At 45.0% G+C, this 25,776-nt stretch overlaps 1 long non-coding RNA gene across 1 annotated transcript; it reads right to left on the reverse strand.

Moving 5' to 3' along the window:
• Window positions 1–20,505: 20,505 nt before the first annotated feature.
• Window positions 20,506–24,353, reverse strand: LOC112255516. The gene is made up of 2 exons (XR_002954262.1): window positions 21,178–24,353; window positions 20,506–21,088 (listed from the first exon to the last, which is right to left on the reverse strand). It is a non-coding gene; the product is annotated as an uncharacterized LOC112255516 (long non-coding RNA).
• Between the last annotated feature and the right edge of the window lie 1,423 nt (window positions 24,354–25,776).

Genomic DNA, 25,776 nt, shown 5'->3' on the forward strand with positions numbered 1-25,776 from the left:
TAGAAATGTATCATATCTGAAACTATATCTAGACTCATCTGTATACATGGATGAACACTTCATGGCAGACTGCAACCCCTTTCATTAAATAAGATGTCCTGTTTGGTTTATGTTTTGTCTGTACAGCTTGCTTGGCCCGTTGTGTCAAGTCACTCTGGTTCACACTGACCGTGTGCAATGCCATAAGAGTCATCAGATCCTTCTCCCTCGATGTGGGGGAACATGGTTGCCCTTAGTTGAGATATAATCTGAAATCAAACGCCAGAATTCTATTAATCTCCTTATCATACTCTGCTTCTACCAGACATTCAACTGATTTCAAAACTCAGTCAACTTCTTCTGTGACAACAACACTGTTGATAGCCATTTCTTCCCCCATCACGGTCATCAGAAGACTCTACAATGTCTTCTTCAATTAAAATGTTTTTACCTAAATTCGGGATTTCCTCATTGTCTGATTCATTTTCAGAGTCAGAAAGAGTCAGCATGGCACGATTGTCCTCCAGAAAGTAGTCCATCACCACTTTTTCCCTCTGACCTTTGTCGATAGTGACTGATAAATTAAGGGCAGCAATGTTATGGAGAGCAGTAGCAACATATTTGCAGTTCTCCATGGCTAACGTTATATATTTCTAAAAAAAAACTGCAGTAGAAAGTATTATCTATGCATAACAAGCAGCTCATTTTATAAACAGAAGATGCTACATGGCAGACCAATCTGAAACTCATCTCTCGGCATGTCCAGCCCACTCATTGTCTCATGGCTAGCGGGAAGGTTCCTGCCTTTTTCTGTGGCTAAACCAACTAGGCTTGTAATTTAACAACTTTATTCGTATTTACAGATGGCAAACAAGTGTGTTATTAAGGCACATGAACGTTCAAATGTTCCAGAAGGCATTTCTGCAAAAAAACGCATTTAATAAAAAATAATGTTCAAATGACTCTCCTGTGAAGTCGTGACTTGCGACACACGCTTAGTTTCCTGAAACGAGTCATCTCTCTATACTGTACCTCTCGTTATCCATCTGTATATCACCTCATCTCTAGGTTTATCATTCTCTCCGTCTGTCTCATTCCTTGTTCACTCCTCTTTCACTGCTCTCCCTCATTCCCTGTGTAATCTCTCTCCCTCTCCCAATCGGTTTCACTCCCTCCCCTCTGATTCCCCATGTTGCTCTCTCTCTTTCACTCTCTCCCTCTCTCTCCACTTCTATGATAAGAGGGTGTAAATGAGACAGATTTTGTTTTGGCCCTGCGTGGCTTGTTTGAGTGTGTTTTCTGGATGAGTGTATGCCTATGTGTGGTTGGTGTTTGTGATATTTTGTCCTCCAGCGTGCCTTGGATTGTGTTCTCTCCCAGACTTCCTTTAAAACTTGTTAGGGAGGATGTTCCTCTGGCGGGATCAAATCAGCGGATATTTTAGAGCGCCACTTATTGTTTTCGATAAAACTCAAACTTTCATTAAAACACAAATGCAAGGTAGTGAATTAAAGCTACACTCGTTGTGAATCTAGCCACCAAGTCAGATTTGTAAAATGCTTTTCGGCGAAAGCATGAGAAGCGAATATCTGATAGCATGCACCCCCGAATACCAGACCGTCAACAAAACAACAGATTTAGCGGTAGCCGGCGCTACCCAAAACGCAGAAATAAAATATAAAACATTCATTACCTTTGACGAGCTTCTTTCTTGGCACTCCTATATGTCACATAAACATCACAATTGGGTCTTTTTCCCGATTAAATCCGTCATTGTATACCCAAAATGTGATTTGCTGACGACCGGTCTGATCCAGAAAAATGCCCCTTTACATGACGCAACGTCACTTTTTAAAATTACAAAAGTTACCTATATACTTTTACAAATCACTTCAAATTACTTTTCTAAACCAACTTTAGGTATTAATAAACGTTAATAGTCTATTAGATTGATCACGGGCGATCTGTATTCGATAGCAGCAAGTCTTGAAATCATCGTCCATGTTTTCACTTTCAAAACATCCTGTGGTGAGCCCAAAGAAAGGAAATGCGTCACGTTTCCAAACCAAGGATAAACTAGGCCCAAAATGACAGCATTGGCGACTTCGTGTGGAAGCTGTAGGCGTTTACAGGGGCTTGATAAGTATTTTCCTTCGCCTTAGGCAATACATTGACTGGCGGATGGATATTATTTTTGTGCTTTTAGTGACCAGTTTTTCGAAGGATTTTGACTCCTAAACACGTTCTGTTATAGCCACAGACACGATTTAACCAGTTTTAGAGACTTCAGAGTGTTTTCTATACACACACACTTATCATATGCATATACTATATTCCTGGCATGAGTAGCAGGACGCTGAAATGTTGCGCGATTTTTAACAAAAAGCTGCGAAAATTCGCATCCCCCTTTATTTCTCCCTCACACCATCACTCCTTCCCACCCTTCACTGGGTCCTCTCCTTCTCCTCAATTTCCTCGATCTCTTCTATTATCTTCTTTGCCCCTATCCTCAATGATCACTCTCTCCCCACCCTGATCTCTCCCCACCCTGATCTCTCCCCACCTCTCTACTTCCTCCCTCTCTACTTCCTCCCTCTCTACTTCCTCCCTCATTCTCATTCTACTCTCCTCTCTCCAGCCAGCCCCATCTCTGCTCTCCCCCTGACAGATAATCAATGCAGCCTGTGCCAGGGAGAGGCCCAGCATGGAATTACATTGGAATGGGCTGACAATCAGCTGAGCGACTGTGTGTGTGTGTGTGTGTGTGTGTGTGTGTGTGTGTGTGTGTGTGTGTGTGTGTGTGTGTGTGTGTGTGTGTGTGTGTGTGTGTGTGTGTGTGTGTGTGTGTGTGTGTGTGTGTGTGTGTGTGGCGAGTGTGTGGGTGGTTAGTGGTTTATACCTCCTCAAAGAACAGGTTCAGGTTCAAACATGGCCTTAGAGGATTTTGCTTCTGGTCTTGTTTGAGACCTCTTTTTCCCTTCCTCCTACACACATCCCAACATGCACTCTGTTTTACCTTAAGATATGATCAGATCAAGTCTGATTTCCATATAGGCAACTTAACAAACATTGTATAAAAACATGAAGATTGTATTAACTCATTCCTTCATCCACAACTACAATCTCGATCAATAGGACCCCCTTTCAATATTTTTCTCACGAGTATTGTTTCAATGATATTTACAGTAGACAAAAAATGTTAAGACAATTAATTGTTTTGCATAGGTACCATGAAATTACCATACACTATATTGGAAAGAACATTAATAATTGATTTTCTATTGGTCTATTGATCCAACTCCAACTTATTTCATGGGTCTGAACAAGGCCTATATTTCACTTTACAATATATGGACATTTAATGATCTTTGTCCGTCCTGTCCTCTGTTGAACTCTCTGGCTGCCATGGATACATTGCAGTCCTGTACTTGACAAGCTTCATGTATCAATATCAAGATTGCCATCACCCTATTTCCACTGGCATTCTTTTGCACCCAGGACAAATTCAAATAAACACACACATGCACAAGCTCACTCACACACACACCCACCCACACTCACTCACTCACCCTCACACTCTCTGGGCCGGCTGGCCATTAGTGCTCTGAATGCAAGGCTGGAGATGAGAGGAGCAGTCCGATCTGTAATGTATTTATCCCAGCTCCAAGGTATTTAATCCTGGAAATACAGGAATGACTGGCCTCTACTCCCAGTGCTGACCTACAGCAATCCCACACCTCTATCCCCAACCCTCAACTCTGATAAAACTAACATTCCCAATGGACACACTGTGTACACTAGCAAAATCCACATGCTCAATGCACACATGCTCAATGCACACATGCTCAATACTCAATACACACATGCTCAATACTCAATACACACATTCTCAATACACACATTCACAATGCACACATTCTCAATACACAAAAGTTAGTGTGCTACGTCCAGGTGAGTTGTACTATATTATATTTACTTTAAGTGACAGTGGACTGAACTAAAATATTACCAAGAGAGACACAGTCATCTTCTAGATAACTAACCATTCAGTAGGTGTATACACACACACACAGTGAGTTTGTTCCGGGGCTGTAGCTGGGGTGTAAGACTGGAGCTGTGAGCTGACAGCAGACAGGATAGAGCGAGCCTTAATCCAGAAAGGGAATGGAGCATGTCCTTAAACTATTACACTGACAGGGATGGGGCCTGAAACAGAGTGAGAAACACACACACACACAGCCCTCAGAGCTATACATGCGCACGCACGCACACACACACACACACACACACACACACACACACACACACACACACACACACACACACACAGAACTCCTCTCCATCTTTCCTGATGTCCTCCTGTGAGACTGTTTGTCTGTTTCTCAACTATAAATCTGAAAGTCTCTCCATCAGAACACCCCCAGGAACAACTCACTCACTGTAGGTTCTAGTCCGTTTGGATTACCTGGATTTATGGAAAGAAGCCAGGAACACATTACTTTGAGTCCAACCTAAGTCACCAACTCACCTAACCTCTTCAACAGGTACAAAAACAGGTCCAGAAAGAAGGCGTTTAGAGTAAATCACTCATTTACTGTATGTTTGAGTAAAGTAACACACCTATGTAGGAATAGTCGTTACAGAATAATCGTCATCAAATTCTCACACATTGCAACCCACAAATCCAAGTCCGCAAATCCCATGGTCATCCCACCATTCCCAAGCTGTAGGGAAGCTTCTGCTTGATCAATACACTGATCAAAAAGAGCGGTCTAGTGAAAGCAGAAATCTGTAAGGAATATTTATAAAACAAGAAGAGGGTTAATATATGCCGGCCCCAGATTGATAAAACCACTTCAATTGCTCCAGTAAAGCTTGGCAGAAAATGAACTTGCTAACTAAGTTATGTGTCAGGCTTTCACCACTTGTTAAGTAGCAGTATTTTGATCAATTCTCTGTTGGAGGTAAGTTTCTTTGAACAGACCAGGGAACAGACCAGTTCCTTCCCGTGCACCGCTGGGCTGGCTGACGGAAACCAGAGCCCGGGTTCCTGCCACGCTCGATACACCCTCAACTACCAGACTGCTGCTCACTGCCAAGCATACAGCCCATATAGTAATGATATGATGGAATAATCAGAGTGTAAGGGGTTATGGATGAGCGATGCGTTCTGGAATCAGGCAGATGTTTCGAAAGTTATATTGCTGTGACTGCTGGTGGTGGTGTGTGTGTGTGTGTGTGTGTGGTGGTGTGTGGTGTGGTGGTGTGTGGTGGTGGTGGTGGTGTGGTGGTGGTGTGTGTGTGTGTGGTGGTGGTGGGTGTGTGTGTGTGTGTGTGTGGTGGTGGTGGTGTGTGTGTGTGTGTGTGTGTGTGTGTGTGTGTGGTGTGTGTGTGTGTGTGTGTGTGGTGGTGGTGGTGTGTGTGTGTGTGGTGGTGGTGGTGTGTGTGTGTGTGGGGACTCCGAGTGTGGTAATTGCATTTGGAATGCAGATGAATCAGTGTAGCATGGTTTAGGGGAAGTACCTGATCACTGAGTCTCATAGAGAGCTGGGTTTAATGAACTAACATTCAGGCAGAACGAGAGTTCAGAACACATTAATGAAAGGAGAAAAGTGGCCTGAATAAAAGCAGTGATGAGATAAATAGTTGAGGGTTGGTGATGAGTAAGCAATCTGGAACTGCGTTGAATACCTCAGGTAAACTATACTAAACTAACATTCTCTGAATAAAATTAAACTGAACAGGACTTACATCTCTGCATAGACTGTAGATCTGACTGTGAAAAGGAAAACGTGCTTTGAAGGCTTCAGGGCATGAATAAGGTGGGGAAAAATAATGATAGAAGGTGTAGCATTAGAGGTAAATAATAATGTTGCCCCGAATCTAATATGAACATAGAGTTAGCTACTCAGGATGATATATAGATGTCTTTAAGATGACTCTTTACAGCACTGTTATAGCCTATGCAATGTTGGTAGAAACTTGAAAATAGAAAAATCTGTCTTTCAGGGAAACGGTATCTTCAATCTAGCTTCCATTTCCACTGAAAGCCAGATATGGGGGCTCCACTGCTACGTTAAGTTAGCACTTAATGCACTGCTTAATGTTGTTGCCATGGTGTCTATATCTGTGTCTTCAGTGCCCTTTGTAGGGTACTGTGCTTTAGGTAGAACACAGACATTTTAATCACAGACATCTCTCTCTCACACAAACACATAAACATGCACACAGACAATCACATAAATACACACACACACACAGATACAGACACGCACATACACATTCCCTTGCAAACACCCACGTATAGACAAACACACAACACACTCCCCCCACTCCCACCCCCATGTACACACACTTTCCTGCACATACACTCACATTCCCCCATGTAGTGTTTGTGCCCACACACACACACTCCCCCACACACACTCATTACCAGGAGCGGTTGAGCATGGCAGTATGACTGAAGCGTCAGTGTCATGCAGAGAAGGAAGAAAGGGCCTGTAAACACAGGATTATGTATTTCTGGCCTGTTATTGGCTTTGCTGCTGGCCGCATGCTAAACTTCCACGCTTTCAACTAGACTACTCCACAGGACTCAGTGTGTGTCAGGACTCTGTTATTTACATGTTGGTACAGCGAGTAGCTGACATTGATATTTGCTTTTAGCTGAGGCCCTATGGCAACCATCACTCTGTGCATATGTGTGTGTCTGTTTGTCTTCTGTCTGTCTGTCAACGTGCATGCACATGCACATGCACATGCACTTGTATACATGAGAGAGTGTAATACACTGGATGTTTCTTCTGTTCTGAGGAAGGGTTTGTGTGATATGGGGTTTAAATGAGTCGATCTCTCCCTTCGGCTATGCTCTAGTCCGATCTACTGTCTCCTTCCATAAACTGACACAGGAAACCGATCCCTATGTCAAGGAAACCTTTATCTATAAAACAACTATGTAGCCTTGTCACTATGATCTAATTTAGTCCTCAGCAGAAAACAAATATAATGCTTTAGCACTGCAATATTCTTGTTGTCTCCAGGCTACCAGGGAAAAGACAGCGCAGAGAAAAAAAATTATTAAAACGAGGAACATTTGATTTGATTTCTCCTACAGGGTTGACATCACAGCGGTTGGAGTCTTGTACTATGGGATTATATAGTATGCTGCTTCGCTTATGGCTACTACATGAAATATCTTTCAATTTCTGTAGTATGCCGCTTTGATGCACACACACACACACACACACACAAACACTCACACACACACACACACACACACACACACACACACACACACACACACACACACACACACACACACACACACACTTGACTTTCCATTATCTACAGCCCTCCTACATGTATTTATTAAAAGGTAAGTATTTTCCAATTAACAACCCTCTCCCACACCCTCCTCCTCTCTCTCACGCCCATCATTACCCAGAACTGGGGCTGGTGGGCTGGTGGGCTGGAAGATGGGGCTGGCGCTGGGGGCTGACGGTGGGGGCCGGGGGCTCTGGGCTGGGAGCTGGGGGGTTGAGATTATGTCAGACTAGTAATGCAATGAGGCTAGTCTCCAGTCAAGACTGCAACTGGCTCTGCTTTGCTCTCCTCCTCTCTTTTATTCTCCCCTTCTCAAATCTCCATTCCTCCTCCCATTTGTGTTGGTGGAGATCAAAGGTTATATAAATAAGAAATCAGGGACTTGAGGCAGTGCTCTCCTAGTAAGTAAACTCCACTATCATGCCAACACACACCAACACACTTGCACAAGCACATACAGAGTGCAGTAGAGACACCATTTTTAACTATATTGCATTTTGAGAAATGCAGTACACATCACACAATTATAGCTGTGGTACACATTCACAACCACACATATTTGAACACGTACTGCATATTTCTATGTAGCACTGTATGCTCTTATTCAGTCATACATGGATAGATCAGCCAGGTCACCCTTGATACAAGCCAGTATTCGACATGCACCATGTCTGAGAAAGTCGAGAGATGATGAGGAAACCAGCAACTAGGGGCAACAGTAAGCGCTGTTACCCTCAAGTAGGTTTCGGTTTTGCTAGGGCATTATGGACGGGGATGGTGGACGGGCATAAGTAAGCATCTGCCTCTGATTCCAAAGGTTGCAAGTTCAAAACTTGTGACAGAGTGCTTAAACTTAACCTTAAACACTTCGAAATGTACCGTTTGCAACTATTTTGAAATTTGCCATTTGAGAAACATGGATGAATGTCTAATTCTGACGTGAGACTGTGAGAGCTGGTTGGACAGATACAGCACATAAAGGTACACATTGAGAGTGCCTCAGCCTATACATAGTAGGATTCACCTACTAACACACCCAAGCCATAAGAACATGTAAGCACACCTTGGCTTGATGAATGGAATAAAACAGAAAGGGTTGGAACATGAGTCCTTTGGGACTGAGTCATGACAGGTGTCACTGGGAAAACGACCTGTCAACACAGCTTGCAGCTTTCTACGCTAACTCCAATGGCTTACTCCCATGGCTAACATGTCAAGTCCCAATGCACAGCAGAGCACATGTGTGTGTGTGTGTGTGTGGGGGGGGTGAGCATGGATGGAGAATATGTGAATGGAGGGGTGGGGTGTGTGTGACAATGGATGTTGGATGTCTGTGAGCATTGGGGGTAGTGGCGTGTGTGAGTGGGGTGTGGGGGTGTGTGTGAGTATTTATGGGGGCGTGTGTTAGTGGGGAGTGGAGGCGTGTGTGAGTATGGATGGGGGCGTGTGTGAGTGGGGGTGGGGGCTTATGAGTGGGGGATGGTGACGTGTGTGAGCATGGATGTGGGCATAAGTGAGTGGGGGGTGGAGGTGTGTGTGAGTAGGTGGCGAGGGAATGTGTGAGTAAAGGGTGGAGTAATGTGTGAGAAGGGGGTGGGGGTGTGTGTGAGTGAGTAGGGGGTGGAGGTGTGTGTGAGTATTAATGGGGGCGTGTGTGAGTGGGGTGTGGGGGCGTGTGAGTGGGGGTGCATGAGTGAGTAGGTGGTGGAGGCGTGTGTGAGTGTGGATGGGGGCGTGTGCGTGGGGGTGGGGGTGTGTGGATGGATGGGGGCGTGTGTGAGTGGGGGTGGGGGCTTGTGAGTGGGGGGTGGGGGCATGTGTGAGTAGGGGGTGGGGCGTGTGTTAGTGGGGGTGGAGGCGGGTGTGAGAAGGGGTTGGGGGCGTGTATGAGTGTGGGTTTGTGTCTTGTGTGAGTGAGGGTGGAGGCGTGTGTGAGTACGGGTGGGGGCATGTGTGAGTTGTTGGTGGGGGCGTGTGTGATTGGGGGCATGTGGGTAGGGGTGGAGGCGTGTGTGAGTAGGGGATGGGGGCATGTGTGATTACGGGATTGTGGTGTGTGTGAGTGTAGAGTGGTGGCTTGTGGGAGGTGGTGGCGTGTGTAAGTAAGTGGGGGGTGGGGGGTTGGGGCGTGTGTGATTGGGGGATGTCGGTGTGTGTAAGTAGGGTGTGTGGGCATGTGTGAGTGGGGTGGTGGAGGCGTGTGTGAGTATGGATGGGGTGTGTGTGAGTAGCGGGTTGGGGAATGTGTGAGTGGGGGATGGTGGCTTGTGAGTGGGGGGTGGGGCGAGGGAGGGAGGGAGGGTGGGGGCTTGAGTGAGTAGGTGGTGGAGGCTTGTGTGAGTGTGGATGGGGGCGTGTGTGAGTGGGGGGTGGGGGCTTGTGAGTGGGGGGTGGGGGCTTGTGTGAGTATGGGGTGGGGTGTGTGTTAGTGGGGGTGGGAGCGTGTGTGAGTTGGGTTGGAGGCGGGTGTGAGTGGGGGGTGAGTGGTGGGGGTGTGTGTAAGCATGGATGGGGCATGTGTGCGTGGATGGGGTGGGAGCGTGTGTGAGTTGGGGGTGGAGGCGTGTGTAAGTGTGGGGACGTGATGTGTGAATAACAGAGGAGACCCACTTTCTGCGTCCCTAGCTGTGTGCAAGCTTTGAGCAGTGAGCTCCCAGTGAGTGGTGCGTTGTAGGATTTTGTAGGTGTTTGAAGTGAGCGATGAGGCGCAGTGGCACAGCTGTGGTTGGAATGCTAATGTTGCGGCAGGCAGAGCTAGGCTAGCTGGTTGAACGTGGGACAGGAGGGGAAAAGGCCAGATCCTGCCTACGCTAGACCTCATACTCCAGAGATGCTGCTCAGCCAATCACATCCCACCATAGCTTGTACTCTCCTCTCAGAGAACACACTGGTTTACATGGTGTAATAAAACATGTCTTTGATTTATTCAGAGAGAGCTAATGTCATTGATGATGTCCATTTGTGAGGCTTAGTGAGTTGATGTTTGGATGGAGATGAAGACTGTGTGTTATGCTGGGCGGTGAGGTAAGGAGAGTTGCGGTTGTATGGGCGTTTGTAGCATTATTTTAAGTGGTATGTAGCACAATTTGTATTTGCCTAGTATTTATCAAGAAATGCTGTGGATGTCTTGTCCTTCTATCCAACAACATTATTGGATAGCATAGCATCTAGGAGCTGCAGGGTCTGGAGAGTCTCATACAAAGACATGGATATTACCAACCCAAGGAAAACACACAGATGAGTCACTGTCCTCTGAAACAAACACACACATATATGCAAACACATTGCAATCATTCACCTATGACAACAAAAACACACACACACACTTGCTTCAATCTTATGGTCATTTTACACACATATAGTCCCTATACTTCCTGCCTTCCAGACTGCCGCTAGCCAATAATCAAATCAATATGCAATTCTGAAATGGTATTGTGTATGTATGTGTGTGTGTGTCCCTTATCTGATAACATGTTGATACCCATCTGAAGGATAAAATAAATGCAAGTCCATGTCATGTCTGCCCTTTTATCTTCCGTAGATAAATATAGATGCTGAGCCTCATGTGTATGTTCTTTCTTTCATATCATAAAAGCGGGAGAGATGGAGAGAGGGAGAGAGCGAGAAACAGAGAGAGGGAGAGAGAGAGAGGGAGGGAGGGAGGGAAGGAGAGAGAGAGAGGGGGGGTTATTTATTTGTACTATTCTTTACATTGTAGAATAATAGTGAAGACATCAAAATTATGATATAACACATATAGAACCATGTAGTAACTGACCTAAAACAGGCAATTTTTACTAGGATTAAATGTCAGGAATTGTGAAAAATGTATTTGGCTAAGGTGTATGTAAACTTCAGACTTCAACTGTACATATTATTTTTTTTCTCAGAAAATAGTGTTTTTATTTCAATTAGTATATTTGAGTTACCCATATTATTTATTGCTCTTTGTTCTTACTAACAATTTTACTAATCTGCTAGAGAACCAGTTTGGATTTAAGTACATCTTGTGTATGACTAAAGCATTGATGTAAGAAGTCAAATGCTTTAATATTTAATAACTTCTGCCCCCGAATTCATAATTGTTATATAAATAGGCTCGTTTAATTTTGTCTGGCTTGCCAAATTAATTATGTATAGGCGATGCCACAAGCAAATAGGTGAACTGGGATATGACTAAAGAGATAATCAGGGTGATTTTTCCACAAATAGAGAGTTATTTACCTTTTCATCATAGAAAGATCTTGTCTATATTTGCTAACTTACTTATAAATGTATCGTTGTGAGATCGTTTCTTTCTTTTGGGATATGAATCCCGATTATGTCCAATTCATTGTCAGACAATTTTATTGTTAAACTACACGGTAATGTAAAAGTAACGTTTTTTTAGTGATCGAATACGTAATGTAGTACACTTATCATCTTTTGGTTGTAATCCTGAGAGGTTATTTGCATTTCTAATGTTTCATTTAGCAGGTAGGTTGACTGAGAACACATTCTCATTTACAGCAATGACCTGGGGAATAGTTACAGGAGAGAGGAGAGGAGATGAATGAGCCAATTGGAGGCTAGAGATGATTAGGTGGCCAAAATGGTATTAGGGCCAGATTAGGAATTTAGCCAGGACACCTGTTGTCATTATCGTTACTCATTGTGTATTTATTCCTTGTGATATTATTTCTCTATTATTTCTCTCTCTGTATTGTTGGGAAGGGCCGGTGAATAAGCATTTCACTGTTAGTCTACACCTGTTGTTAACGAAGCACATGAAAAATAAAAAATACAATTGGATTTTTAGGAAACATCTCACCCGTTGAGCTTGACAGCTTGAGCTTCCGCACATACACATAACTCATGCTCTCTCTCTCTCTATTTTTCACACACACACACATACACACACAGGGAAGTGATGCAGTAGCTGTTGATCAGGTGTTAGTGGCACGACGTTGGGGTCTAGCTGACAGATTGAACAGGAGTGTTTAGAAAGACAAAGCTATTGAGCTCTATCTGCCCTGGCATCTACTGCAGCTACTGTAGCTATAGTAATACTGGAGTGGGGATAGATGTTTTTCAGACACCTTATTGTTGACATATTCCTTTGTACTTCCTAGTAGTCACTAAGAGCAGGGCGACTAAGTGTAAACGTGGAGATCCATGACAGAGAGAACAGGATAACAGGACTGTCTTCAGTGGTCCAGAGATCATCTCAGAAGTGACCCTTGTCATTATGTGTCCCCAAGCTAAAGCACGGGGTCATCACTATCTGGCCAGGCTACAAAGGATGTACTGCGTTCCACAGGTGCCATTTTAATTCATCACGAAGCATACAGCTGTCATTTGTTGCCAACTCCAGCCCTTGGGGTCAGCAGCCCTGTTTGTTTTTATTCTGACTGTAATCATGGAGAGATCAGTAGCTTTGACATGGGGATGGTTGAAAATCCTCAGGCTACATCTTCGTAAGATCAAAAACAAACACGACTGCTTGTGTCTTCCTCAACTATAGAACAGCGTCTCTACTTCCTAAGGTGGCTGAAGAAAAGTTTGCTTGCCAACCCAGGTCTTCTCCAAATACTACCACTGTACCATCGACAGCGTCCTGACCCTTTGCATCACAGCCTGGAACGGGAATTGTTCTGTCCCCAACTGCAATGCCCTCCAGCAGGTGGTGAAGACGTTCCAGTACATCACCGGGACCATGCTCTCACCCTGAAGAAGGCCCGTAGCATCATCAAGGACCCCCCACACCCCAGCCACAAGTTGTTCACTTACAGTCAGGCAGATGTTATAGGAGCATGAGGTCTGATACCGACAGGCTAAGATGCTGTTTCTATCTACAAGCCATCAGGCTGCCGAACACTTGAAATGGACTGATCACCTGTTCTGATTCTCTGTACCTTAGCACACATGCACTCACTCACAAACACACACATCCACACAAACATACACACAAACATACACTCATTGGTCAGTTTATTAGGTACACTCATAGAGTACCGGGTTGGACCCACCTTTGAATCCAGAACAGACACATGTGATGGCGGTGTACTGGATGGGCGGCATTTTGCAAACTCAGAGACAACTTTGCTATTTTGCGATTCTTTTGTCATTTTCTTTTTTTCATTGATTTTTTCTCACAAAATGTATACACTATCAATTCTTACAACCGACAATAACTTTTGAACATCAGATCGGAAGTTACTTACAGCAATTCTGGCTTCAACTTTGACTCATCTGCCCATGGCTCTTTCTGTACTTCTGACCCAATTTTCGGGCTACGCAAGAGGAAACGCCTCTGTTACAGAGGCAAGAGAGGGGGAATCCTGGCGAGATTTAGGCGAAGGGAAAGCCAGCCATCAACTGGACTCTCAAAACTGCAATATTCTCTGCTTTTCTGAAACATGGCTCTCGGACAAGATACCCCACTCCACTTCTACCTCCCGAGGGAGTTTTCAGCTGTTATCGTGACTGTTGTATATATTCCATCTCAGGACAAGAAAAATAACAAGCTGGCACTTATTGAACTATACAAGGCTATAAACAAGCAGGAAAACCTACATCTAGAGGCTGCTTTTCTGGTTGCCTGTGATTATAATTCTGTATCATTAAGTCACTTGATGCCCAACTTCCATCAACACGTCTCCCCCGCCACTGTTATTCTACCCACAAGCACGCATACAAGGCCCTCCCTCGTCCGCCATTCGGCAAATTAGATCATGACTACGTACTCGTGCTTCCTGTTTACAAGCAGAAGCTCAAACAGGAAGTACCCGTGACGCGCTTCATTGAGAAATGATTACCAGAATCAGAGATTATGCTAGAGGATTGCTTTGCTAGTGCTGATTGGAATATGTTTTGAGACTCTGCCAATAACATGGACGAGCTAACCACCTCCGTGACCGGCTTCATTCGGAAATGCATCAGCAACGTTGTCCCCATAGTTAAGGTTCACTGCTTCCCCAAACCAAAAGCCATGGATTACCACTGAGGTTGGAGCTAAACTATAGGACAGGGCTATAGCACACAGGGCTATCGCAGACAACCCTGAGGCTATGGCTGAGGACAGGAACAAGATGTACAAGAAGTCCCGCTACGACCTCCGCAGTCATCACACGAGCAAAAGGAGAATACTAGATAAAGGAAGAGCAATGCCTACTTATGTGAGAACGCTGTTCATTTACTACAGCTCAGCGTTCAACACCATTGTTGTCACCAAGCTTAGGACCCTGGGTCTGAACACCTCCCTCTGCAACTGGATCCTGGACTTCCTGACGGGCTGACCCAACACATTCATAAAGTCTGCTGACGAGACGACGTCAGTAAACTGGCAGTGTGGTGCCGGAACAACAACCTCTCCCTCAACGTCAGTAAGACCAAGGAGCTGATCGTGCACTACAGGAACTGGGGGGGGCTGCAGTGGAGCGGGCCGAAAGCTTTAAGTTCCTTGGTGTCCAAATCACTAAAGACTTAAAACGGTCCACCCACACAGTCGTGAAGAAGGCGCAACAGTGCCTCTTCCCCCTCAGGAGGTTGAAAATGTTTGGCATGGGGCATCAAATCCTCAAAAAGTTACACAGCTGTACCACTGAGAGCATCTTGACTGGCTGCATCACTGCTTGGCTCCTGAACAGCTTCTATTACCAAGCCATAAGACTGCTAAATAAATAGCAAAATGGCTACACTGACTGAGTTGACCCTTGTATTTTATTTATATTTTTGAACTGTCTCCATGCACACTGACACTCCAACACACACATTCACTCCATAATTTGCTCACACACACACACAAATAATGCACATACATTTATACTGACTCTACACACACGCACACCCACTCACATACGATCATCATTATACGCTTCTGCTACACTTTATCATATATCCTGATGCCTAGTCAACTTACATATCTACCTCCATCACTCCAGTATCCCTGCACATTCAAAATGTGGTACTGGAACTGACTGACCCTGTATATACTATGCTTACTTACTTTCTTGTGTTCTTCATATTTCTTATTTTTATTTCTCGTGTGTTATTGTTCAACCTTATGTTATTTTTAGTATTACATTGCTATTTATTGCTGAATTGTTGAGTTTAGAGCTAGGAAGAAACTAATTTCTCTGTACTTGTGCACATTAAAACTTGAAACTCGGACCAGGCGATGCTTTTCCACTCCTCAGTCGTCCAGTGTTAGTGTGTCACAACATTATTGTGATGTTTTAATACTGTAACATTTAAACGCTTTCCCCCTATCCCCCCTTCCCCAAGACACATGTAAATATTTGACCAAAATGTGTGCCTTCCTATATTATACTTATGCTAAAATGTTTATTCAGTTCTACTAAGCAATTTACTTTACGTTTGTATTGTTGAGAAGGAATCTGCAAGTAAGCATTTCGTTGGACGGTGTACCCCATACATACGACTAATACAACTTGAAACCTGAATGGCGATTTACATAAACAGTCTTGAGATGAGACAGAGTGTGCGTCCCAAAATGGCTCTCTAATCCCTATATAGTACACTACTTTTGACCAGGGTCAATAGGGCTCCGGTCAAAAGTAGTGCACTATACTGTATAGTGAATAGGTTGTCATTTGGGATGTAGTCAGGGTGTATGAAGGAGCTGTCTCCTAGGGTTGGTCACAGCCACCCTGCAGGAGCCATGCGTCTGTCTCTAAGCTAGAGGATGGAGGATGATATAATTGTATTACCCAGATCAAAAGGTTACAGCATCATTAGTACTTTGTTGTGGGCTTCACTGTGGGACAATCCATCCCTGAGCTACTCCCACTGAGCTGTGTGTGTGTGTGTCCTTGCATGCCCGTTGGCTGACATTAAAGGGGGATTTGCCTGATGATAAGATGACACTTATTTTCTCCCAGTCTGAAATGTTCAGCTACTGTAGGAACACTCATGGCAGTTGACAGACTGAACATCCTCTCTTTCTCTCTCTCCCCCCCTCTCTCATCCCCTCCCTCCCTCTCTCATTCCCTCCCTCCCTCTCTCATTCTCAGCCCACACTCTCTCTCTTCCTGCATCCCCTCCCCCTCTCTCTAATAATACTCCCTTAGTCATCATGCACATCCTTACAATTAGCCACAGCAGCTAATCACAACAGACCTGTTTTCCTCCATATTGTGACTGGATTGTAACTTCTTCCTAGGACTCTAATTGTGTCACTTGCATAATTCTATTAGCGGATCTCATCTGCTAAGTTTATTTTATCAAGACGTTAAAGCTTGAGAAAGAAAATCACTGGCGATAAAACATTACGTGCATCGGTAGCCATGGATACAATGGTCATAGTTGTCAGCCCACATATGGAGAGATTTACATGCATATCTACACAAGTAGTTGTACTAATGCATCCTGTTGTGAAATTGCAAGGGTGTAGGTGTGTTTAATGTCCAGGTCAGCATATTATATAAACTCATGCTAGGCTGACGGGTGGGTTCTAGACAGTGAATACTGTTTTCAATAGGCACATAAAAATAGACAGGTGTCTTCGCTCTGCACTATAAATATATCAATTAAAAATATAAATTATTTGCTTACTGAATATAATTTATGAAAGTGCATATTTGACTCAAAACGATCCATGTGCTGTGTTAGTAGTTCTAAAGACTGAGAAAACAAGAGGTTAAAGGGGAGAAAATAAATGCAGTCTGGTTAGCTTGGAGAAAAATATAGAAAGAAAAGGAGATAACGGTCTCAAACATGTAGTATATTGATTTCAAATGTACTGTAAATGAGTTCATACTGTATGTGTTTATACCATATAAGACATGTAAAGCATTGTAGCAGAGGCGGTTCAGTAAACTACGCTTGTGTGATGAGCAATCTTGCAGGAAGATTCCTCTTTCTCCCAACAGTTAATGCCTAGGCTTTAGCTCTGTGGGCTACCGTGGTCTTAGGGTAAGGGTTTGATTCCTGGTTTGTGGTTATGGTCGCAGACAGAGACATAAATAAGAAAGTCAGAAATCGATAGCAGTCCTTTGCAGTACATTTATCCTTCTGAGCTTCAGCCTAGACATTAGTTAGGGGAGCAGACATGAGTCTTGAATTCTCTGACAGTTTGAACATAGTTAAGTTAGTGAACCACCTTTACAACATGTATATACTGTATAAAGGCTGGTTTATACTTTGTCTATCGACATGTCTGTAAACAATTAGAATGCGACAAGTGTCGCTGGTCAAAACAACATTTAATTTATACTCCGGTGGAATGTCTGTCAGTGACTGTCAGTTTCCTTTTTGCACACAGATGGAACGAGTTGAACTTTGACCCTGTTGCTGCATCTGTTGTCATGGTTACTTGACAGACAGCCCCAGACAGCTTGTGACGATTACACTCGTTACACTCGTCACAAACAATTTTATGTCATTATCTCGCCTTTATATTGTAATTAATTACATTGATGTGAATTGATTTTCCTGTAATAATGAATAAACATTTGCTAAAGTTAAGAAGTTGTCAGCTGTGATATGGTCATTATTTGAAATGGCTAGCCAGCTAGCTAGCTAACAAGCTAGAGGCTAGCCAAAACATTGTTTAGAACTTGGTTTTAGTTGCCTGGCTTGCTAGATTGACATATACTAAATGCATTTTTAAACGGATGAGCTTATTGGTGTTAAAATACAGCAGTTATGCTATTTTGGACCACCAGCCTGTCGTTTGTGTGTTTATACTTCATAACGACAACGGCAAGTTTGATGTCGGACGACAATAGAATGTTCATGATGTCACTGCGACAACTGTCTGTAGACATGTCAATAGACCTACTGTACACCAGCCTTAAGACCTGATAGAATACAGAAGCAAGGATGAATGCCAAAAGCCTATTGGAGACAGGCCTATCAGAGACAAGGCTTGTCAGAGACGGACGTATCAGGGATGTCGACACATGAAAACACCTGATATTCATGAGCACCTGTTCTAGGTATTAAAGGCTGAGAGGTGCCGGTGTGGTGATACTGAAGATTTGTTGCCACAGAGACTTTGTTTCATAGCAGGTTAGGATAACTAACGGGGCAGGTTAGGATAACTAACAGGGCAGGTTAGGATAACTAATGGGGCAGGTTAGGTGAATTAGCTTTGCAGGTTTGGAGAACTAATGCAGCAGGTTAGGTGAATTAATGTAGCAGATTAGGAGAATGAGGTTAAGGTTAGGAAAGGGATTAGGGTTATGCTTTTAACTACAATGCTACAGTTGACTACAACTGTTGTCCTTGACACGACCACTAGATGGAGCTGTAGGCTCTACTCAACCTAGCCACAATGGTAGAAACATAAACAAACCACCTGTGGCGGACAAATAATCAGAATCATAACACCAGTCAAGATCTCACCTCTACTGTGACTAACAGCCTCCGCACATAAAGGAATAGTTCAACACCAAAGATTAAAAGGATAGTTCAACACAAAAAAATGTAAGGGATAGTTCAACAACAAATATAAACTGGATAGGTCAACGCCACATCTTTAAGGGATAGGTCAACACCAAATATTAAAGGGATGGTTCAACACCAAATATTAATAGGAGAGTTCAACACCAAATATTAAAGGGATGGTTCAACACCAAATATTAAAAGGAGAGTTCAACACCAAATATTAAAGGGATGGTTCAACACCAAATATTAAAGGGATGGTTCAACACCAAATATTAATAGGAGAGGTCAACACCAAATATTAAAGGGATGGTTCAACACCAAATATTAAAGGGATGGTTCAACACCAAATATTAATAGGAGAGTTCAACACCAAATCTTAAAGGGATGGTTCAACACCAAATATTAATAGGAGAGTTCAACACCAAATCTTAAAGGGATGGTTCAACACCAAATATTAAAGGGATGGTTCAACACCAAATATTAATAGGAGAGTTCAACACCAAATCTTAAAGGGATGGTTCAACACCAAATATTAATAGGAGAGTTCAACACCAGGTGGAATTCATATTCCACACATTCATTTCATATGGAGTCCTGTAGATTTGTTTATGGTGAATAAAGCTGTATCTACACGATAGATGGAGAAAAGAATGGGTCATACGTTTTTTCTTTCTGATTATATCGGTAGGAAGAGAGAGAATCATCATTTTTGTGTTGGTTTTAGTGTGACTGTTTAGGAGGTTTATACTGTAAGTGGGCCAGTCAGACCCACTGAAGAAGCACCTGTCAAGACTTCATCTCCCCAGAGTTGGAACTCACAGCGACAGAGAGATGAGATAGCGAAAATTTGAAAGTGAAAGCAGGAGTTTGGGCTCACGGCGTAGTCTATGAGTTTGTGAGAAGACAAATAGGCTATTTGTGTGTGTTTGTGTGTGCAGATGGTTATTTCACCCTCTGACAGCTCCCTGGACTACAACATTAGAGACAAAGCAGATATCAGCCCTCCTCCTCCTTTTTCTCCCAGAAGTCTTTGAATATTTTCTCCCAGAAGTTTCCTATCTCTATCCCCCTCCCTTTATCTTTGATCCTCAATTCCCTTCCTATCTCTTCTCTGTCCTATTCATCTTCCCCCCATCTCTTACCGTCTTCCTCTCTCGCTTTCATCTCTCTACAGCAGGGTTTCCCAAACTCGGTCCTGTGACCCCCCTACTGTCTCTCTCCTTCTGACCATCCCTTTCCCTCACTTTGTCTCTCCCTCTATCCCTCTCTCATTCTCCCCTACATCTCTCAGACCCCCCCCACTCTCTCTCCTCCCCATAGCTCTCCCCTACAATGTTGGGATACTCTCAGGTAGAGCTGATCACGAGAACATCACAACAAGCAACCTGCCAAGCCTTCCACATCCATATCGCCCAGATCACTATACTGCCAGTAAGATTCAAACTGTCAAACTGTGTGAGTATCATTACACTGCTTATCTCGGTTAATACAGAACTAAAAGTCTTCCATAATTGGTCAGATGCTCAATTATGTTCTGGGTCCATGCGTGTCACGAGTAGAGATAGAACGAGGATCGGAACAGGACCAAAGAGCTCCACCCTCTCTTTATGGGCCGAATATCCACTGACCTTCCGAAATTCAAAAGATACTAATGCCTGCAAAATCGTGATTTGTCCAAAGTACCAGAACTAATGCTGCTCTTTATCACACATCCAGTTGCATCACGACAGCTCTATGGTACCATTTCTAGTCTGTCAATTTATGTTTACGTAGTCTGTCCATGTAATGACGGGGCAGTGAGTTGGAAGCAAGTGCAGGTGAAATGTTTTAATAAAACAACAAAACGAAGAACACGACACTAACATAAGGCAGAACGCCAGAGGACATCAACAAGAAGAATACCAACTGGTGAGTGAACCTGGGAGAGTGACATATAAAGGGGAGGAAATTATGAAGGTAATGGAGTCCAGGTGTGAATCATAATGAAACACAGGTGTGCGTAATGATGAATCCCAGGACTGGTGATTAGTACTCTGGCGACGTTGTACGCCGGAGGGGAGGAGCAGGAGCAGACGTGACAGTACCCCCCCCCTCCCTCTGGCAGGAGGACGCCGACCAGGAGGATGACCCTGAGGACAAGGAGCAGGTCGGTCCGGACGGCGAAGTTGGAAATCCCGGATGATGTTGTGGTCCAGAATGTTCTCCACCGGAACCAAACACCGCTCCTATGGGCCTCTGAGCCCCTCCCAGTCTATCAGATACTGGAGCCAACCCCTACAACGTCGGGAGTCCAGTATGGATCTGACAGCGTACGCCGGGCTCCCTTCGATGTCCAGGGGGTGGTGGTGGTGTGTTGTGGGGGACAGCATCAGCTAGGGGACCAGGAACCACCGGCCTGAGAAGGGAGACATGAAAAGAGGGTGAGATACGGTAGTGACTGGGCAATTGTAACCTGTATGTAACCACATTGACTCTCTGGAGAACCTTTGGATGGCCCCACAAACCGGGGGCGCCGTTTCTTGCAGGGCATGCGGAGTTAGAGATTCCTTGTAGAGAGCCAGACACGATCCCCAGGATGGAACACAGGGGTCTCACTGCAATGACGGTGGACAGTGCGTTGGAGTCTCATGTGCGCATTGTTCCACACCTCCTCTGCACGCTGGAACCACTCATTTAATGCAGGACCCACGGTCTGGCCCGGGCCATGGGGCGAGGGCCATCTGGAAACCCAACACACACTGGAAGTGGGTCAACCCAGTGGAGGAGTGACGTAGAGAGTTCTGGGCGTACTCTGCCCAAGGAAGGAAATGTGCCCACTCACCCTGTCGTTCGTCACTCCTCAGGAACTTCCCCAGCTCCTGATTAATCCTCTACACCTAACCATTAGACTGAGGCCGATACCCAGATGTGAGGCTAACCATGACCCCGAGCTTCTCCAAGAAGGCCCTCCACACTCGGGATGTGAATTGGGGGCCATGGTTCGAGACGATGTCCTCCGGAAGGCCATAATGCCGGAAGACCTGCTGGAAGTGTACCTCGGTGACCTGGAGAGCAGTGGGAAGACCAGGAAGAGGGATTAAATTACATGACTTGGAGAATCTATCCACTACCACCAGAATGGTGGTGAAACCATCAGAAGGGGTCAATGGACAAAGTCAATGGATAGATGGAACCAAGGTCGCTGAGGCACGGGAAGCGGCAGGAGCTTCCCTGCTGGAGCATTCCAGGGGGACTTGGTTTGAGCATACACTGAACAGGAGTTGACATATCGCGTAACATCCTGCACCAAGGTGGGCCACCAATATTTCTCAGTGATGGAATGGATGGTGCGAGAAAGATCTGGATGTCCAGCGACTACAGATCTGTGTGGCAAGGTCAGCAGCCGATCCCTTATCCCTTTGGGAATGTAAATGCGTGCAGGAGGACAATTCAGAGGTGTGGGCTCCCTCTCTAGAGCTTGGCGGATGTCCACATCTACGTCCCAAACAGCTCTACCCACGACTCTGGAGGGTGGGATTATGGGAGCCCTCTGGACAGGAGCCTCTCCCGAATTGTAGATACGGGACAGGGCATGTTCTTAAAACCTGGGCAGTAGGTCAGTGTGAAGTCGAACCTGGTGAGGAAGAGGGCCAACCTGACTTGGAGCGGATTCAGTCTCCTCGCTGTCCATATCCGTGCTTCTACACCTGCATTGCTTGCTGTTTTAGGCTGGGTTTCTGTACAGCACTTTGAGATATCAGCTGATGTACGAAGGGCTATATAAATAAATTTGATTTGATGTACTCAATGTTCATATTGTCGGTGAGGATGACGAATGGTTCCTTGGCACCCGCAGCCAGTGTCTCCACTAACTTCACCTCCAACAGCTCCCGGGGGGTCCCGATACTTTGTGGTGATGTCATTGAGTCCACGGTAATTGATACAAACACGTAATCCTCCTTCCTTCTTGGCCACAAAGAATAAACCAGCTGACACAGGGGACATGGACCTGGGGATGAAATGTAGTCTTGAATGAAGTCCTCCATGGCCTGGGTCTCAGCCACTGAAAGAGGGTAGATGCATCTGTACAGAGAAAACAGGTCAATGGCACAGTCCCAGGGGCGATGAGGGAGACAGGTAGCGCGTGTCTTGGAGAATACCTCCCTTAAATCCTAATATTCCTCTCAACTGACGTGAAACCACAGGGGCCAGGAAAGCAGGTCTTCCGGCATTCAGGGGACCAGTCGGTGATTCACATCCTCGACCATGAGATGGTAGGGTTATGGAGCTGAAGCCAAGATAGGCCGAGGATGATCTTGTGAACTGGTGCACTGGTGATGAAGAAGGGGATGTTCTCCTGGTGATTGGGCTTCATGGTGAGGGTGAGTGGTTGGATGATGTGTGGATGGTTCCGGATCCTAGAGGCTGACAGTCAAGACCTTGAACCGGAAAAGGAGAGGAGAGCGGGTAGGTAGTAATATTGAGAGGAGGCAAGGGTCTGATCCATAAAGTTCCCCGCGGCACCGGAATCCACTAAGCTGTAGACACAGGGCATGAGGGAAAGTCAGCCAGTGATTGGTACTAAAAAGAGTCTAACAGGAAGAGCAGTAGATGGAATTCTCACTCCTGGTCCAGGGGATGTAACATGACGTCACGTGACCGTCCCTCTGCTCCAGTGGATTCTGGATTCTGAAGTAACGGACACCGCTGGCGCCCTCCCTGGCCACAGTACAGACAGAGCCCCAGCTGCATCCATCTGCGTCGTCCCGCCACGGGAATGCGTGTGACCCCTACCTCCATGGGTTCAGGCTCTGAACCCGAACACTTGCCGAAGGAGAGAGAAGTGATGTAGATGCCGACGCTCCCGTAGGAGGTTATCCAGATGGTTGGCCATCGCAATGAGTCCGTCCAAGGTGAGGTTGTCATCTCACCAGGCCAGTTCCGTCTGGACCTCCTCGGGCAGACCTCTTCTAAATAACGCGCTGAGCGCCGGCTCATTCCATCCGCTGGAAGCTGCTATTGTCCGGAAGGTAAGTGTATAATCAGCAGCCATCTGATTTACCTACTGGAGCTGAAGCAGTCCCTTACCTGCCTCTCTGCCCTCCGCGGGATGATCGACAATAAATTTAAACAGAGCCATGAACCCCTCATAAGACTCAAGCTCCTCCTCTCCTCTCTCCCAGATGGCCGTAGCCCATTCTACTGCCCGCCCAGTCAGCAGAAAAATAACCGTGGCAACCTTAGACCTCAGTGGTGGGAGCTCCAATTTGATGTGTGAATTAGAGGGAGCACTGAAAGAGGAAGCCAATGTATTTGGATGGTGTCCCATCATATTTCTCAGGGAGGGATAGACGGGCATCGCTGACCTGAGCGGGTTGCTGATTGGGCTGGTGTGCTGACTCATTGGGTAGACTGGTTCTAGAATATCCTCTGCTGTTGAGACGTTGTAGACTGCGGAGGACCTCTTCCATGGCCGTCCCCAGTTGAGCCAGCTGATTACGGTGTTGACGAAGAAGATCACCTTGTTCATTGATCGTCTGGGAGATGTCCGGTTGTCCTGCTGCTCCCATATTTTGAGTTGGTATTCTGTAATGACGGGTGTAAATCAGAATGAAACACAGGTTCACTTAATGATGAGTGCCAGGTGTGCACAATGATGAATCCCAGGACCGGTGGTTAGTATCCTGGCGATGTCGTACCCCTGAGCGGAAAAGCTGACAGTCCATTTATGTTTACGTAGTCTGCCAATTTATGTTTACGTAGTCTGCCAATTTATGTTTACGTACTCTGCGTAATTTATGTTTACATAGTTTTTCCAATTATGTTTGCAGTCTATTTATTTTTACGGAGTCTGTCCATTTACGTTTACCTAGTCTGTCTATTTATTTTTGTGTAGCCGGTCCATTTATTTTTGTGTAGTCTGTCCATTTATGTTTACGTAGTCTGTCCACAAGAGATTAGTACACTGCCAATGTTTTTCTGTGTGTTTATAAATGTACAATGTGTGTGCATCTTTTTGCTGCGTGTATGTGTGCACACATGCGCGCATGTGTGTCATTATCCATTGCCCTTCCGATATTCAAAAGATACTGACACCTGCAAAATCGTGATTTGTCCAAAGTTCAATAACTAATGCTGCTGGTTATCTCACACATCCAGTTTTATCACAACAGCTCTACGGTACCATTTGTGTTTATGTAGTCTGTCCATTTATGTTTACGTAGTCTGTCCACAAGAGATTAGTAAACTGGCAATGTCTTTGTGTGTTTTTAAATCCACAATATGTGTGTATCTTTTTTGCTGCCTGTGTGCGTATGTGTGTGTGCACATGCATGTATGTGTGCCATTATCATTATACTGCCAATGCATGGGCCTTTATACTGCAAATTACTTAGCGTTTCATCTCCCTTCTCTGTGTGTTGTGTAAGACAGTAGACTTCAACACTTCTGTAGGTTGAGCTGAACTGGGCTAGACACATACAAACTGCCAAGCAGCCAGTACAGCTACAGCATTGTTCTGTGGACACAAAGGGGCAGAGGTGAAACGCCCCTTGAGGAGATGAAAGGCCTTGTCGGCTGCTGAAGACCAAACCAAACCTATCCTAACCTATCCTTGAGTAGGGAGGTGAGAGGGGTGGCGACGGCACTGAAGTTCCTGAGGAAGCGGCGGATATAGTTAGCAAACCCCAAAAACCATTGTAATTCCTTGATGGTAGTTGGGACTGGCCATGACCTTACCGCATCTACCTTCTTGTTCTCCATCTTCACTCCCTGCGGGCTGATTTGGTAGCCTAAGAAGGAGACCGCCCTCTGGTGGAATCTCCTCATCCCCTCACCTGGAGCCTTGATTACATGATAGATGTGTATTACCAACCATATCACCAGCCGTATCACCAACTGTTACCATCCAGTCAGGTTGGGTTATGGAGAAAATGCATTTGAGCTCTAGTGCTCTCACTCCTTCTGCCAGTGTCTCCCTTTCCCTCTCTCTCTTTATTCCACTCTCAAAGTTACACACACACACACACACACACACACACACACACACTTTCCTTTTCTTTCCTTGCCTGTTTACTCCACAAAAGGGATGTGATATATAATGGA

Source organism: Oncorhynchus tshawytscha, linkage group LG07, assembly GCF_018296145.1.
Source record: "Oncorhynchus tshawytscha isolate Ot180627B linkage group LG07, Otsh_v2.0, whole genome shotgun sequence".
Lineage (NCBI taxonomy): Eukaryota > Metazoa > Chordata > Actinopteri > Salmoniformes > Salmonidae > Oncorhynchus > Oncorhynchus tshawytscha.